Genomic DNA, 2566 nt, shown 5'->3' on the forward strand with positions numbered 1-2566 from the left:
AGACAGACAGACAGACAGACAGACAGACAGACAGACAGACAGACAGACAGACAGAAAGACAGACAGACAGACAGACCGCGAAAACATGGATTATTATGGGCATTGCAGATGCAAAAACTAACTGCACACAAGAAACGCAATGCTATTCCTGATAATATTTTGCAATATGTTGAAACTTGGGTTTAGAGCAAGCAGCTGGTTCTTTGTCTATGTCCTCTAAGGAAATAAACGGGTTGGTATTAAATGAAAAGCCTCAACAATAATGAACAATGAGGCTAATAGTTGCTAATTTAGCCTGGTAGCACCCTATTATTACTAAGAGGGCTTGCCTGACTCATGGAACGACGTGGGGATCAAATTTACCATCCTTTGTTATTCGAAGAAGACGTGTGTTTCTTTCTTCGTCTTCTTACCTTCTTCGCACCCCCACACACTCTTCTTCTCCTTCCACATTTGTCTTTGTCTGTTCTCTTCTCACCCACTCCTTACCCAATTCCGTCGCAATAATATTACGACCAGCTTTCCTTCCACAGTTCTGATCGCCTTATATTGTCAATGTTCCCAATAATGGCAATCGATTCCGCCAGTCTCAGACACAATCAACAGCTGATAAGATCAGATTCGGCACAGTGACTCAAAAATAGATCAGTCAATTCCCTGCTGAAGCCTATCCTTCATTATCGGTTTAGTCTTTATTTAGTATATTGCATTCACATAATTACAAAGTTCTATCTGCTCAGTACCTAGTTTCGAGATATTTGACGCTAAGTGTTTTGAGTTTCACCTCATGTCAAGCTTTTTCGAATGCAACTCTCTGAATATCTTGATAACGACTCCGAATAATCTTACGATTTTGATGGAGCAGATATAACATTTCGTTTCTGATCTCATGGTCTTAGTAAGTCAAAACGGCCAAAAAATATCAGATATAACCTTGTAATTCTGATGTAGCCATATGATGTCAAACAACATCTCCTTTCCTGCGACAAAACAAATTGAAAATAGGATTTATCCCTGGTACTGATCCATTTCCTAAGTATGTTTCCGATCACCTAATAACAATTGAAAGGACAATAGGAGAAACAATGGGCCTAAGTCCCCCTGAGGTTGTTTTGAGAGATATTAAGAAATAAAAGAAAAAGAAAATGAGCGTGGCTTGAGCATAATATCCTCCAAGTCTGGGTAATTTGTTTAGGCTACGTCTGTGATTTAAAATCAACCAGACTTATAAATATAATTCAAAATATCCTGTGTTATGTAGTCTCCCCTGACGTGTGTTGTCAAACTGAGAATTCTACCTTCAGCAAAATTTGACTCGCACCCTTTTGTTTCTTACCCTTTCAATTGTTCTTCATAAGAATAGGGATTCAGCATCATTGTTGAAGGAATCTCAAAGCTACTTCTTTCTGCCCTGCACGTCCCATGGTCGATATTTCTTTGTCTTCTGTTCTCTCTTTTTTGTTTCAGAGAGAGAGAGGGAGAGAGAGAGGGGGAGAGAGAGAAAGAGAGTGAGAGAAAGTGAGAGAAAGTGTGAGAGAGGAGGGGAGAGAGAGAAGGAGAGAAAGAACTTGAAGGAAAGAGAAAGAGAGAGAGAGAGAGAGAGAGAGAGAGAGAGAAAGAAAGAAAGAAAGAGAGGGAGGCACAGACTGACCATAAGCGGAACAAACTGACTCCCCCCAGACTCCCGAACGACAAAGCTTGACAGGTGTTTGACGAGAAGACGAATGGGAAATGGGAAGCACTTTCACAGCTACTGAAGTATCTTCAGGGATCCTCGGCTGATTGCACGGTGGTGCCGTGTAAAATGCAAACTAGGGGCTCTCGTGGTCTAAAGGTAACGGTGTTCGCCTTTCATTCATTCAGGCCCGGGTTCGATACCTGACAGCGACAGAACATTTACTCCTCTCCCTCCTTTGCCCACTCCTTTTGGTTTCTGACTCTGTCTGCAGCCCTTCTACTGCTACTTCTTTTCTCCTTACTACTTCTGCCTTTCAGCTGCACCCCTGATCTTAGGGTAGGTAAAATCTAACCCCTAGCCTTTTCGGACAAGGGTAAAAATCTCAGAGGTCCTGTGTGTAAGTTGCCCTCTGGTGATCCAAAATCGATAAGAATAGGCTTCGGCCGCCACCCTCGCAAAATAAAAAAATAATTCCAACCAAACTGAAATTAATGTTTAATGTATCCCGCGCTCTCATAAGACCGTATGCAGTTGCGACCGCCGTAAAACATTTACCAAAACAATACAACAAAAGAAATTAGCGTTCCCATTTCAGCTCAATGAGAACAAAGGTGGAATAATGTTATTCTTTTCCTTAGACTCAACTTTCCCTCTTTGTACTTTTTACTTTTGATAAACGATGTCACAATTGTTACAGCATCTCTTTGATCCGCAGGGTAGTAAATCGAGCATAATAATATGTTTGCGTGTTTTTCTTTGAAAAGTAATTGTCTATATTAAAGTAAAATAGAAATGTAACAACATTTATGTACCAGCATGTGAAGAAAATGTGATAGCTATAAAGAGTGAAAGAGAAATGGTGTGTTTGTATGTCTGGGTGTGTGTGTA

This window comes from Aplysia californica, unplaced genomic scaffold, assembly GCF_000002075.1.
Source record: "Aplysia californica isolate F4 #8 unplaced genomic scaffold, AplCal3.0 scaffold00104, whole genome shotgun sequence".
NCBI lineage: Eukaryota > Metazoa > Mollusca > Gastropoda > Aplysiida > Aplysiidae > Aplysia > Aplysia californica.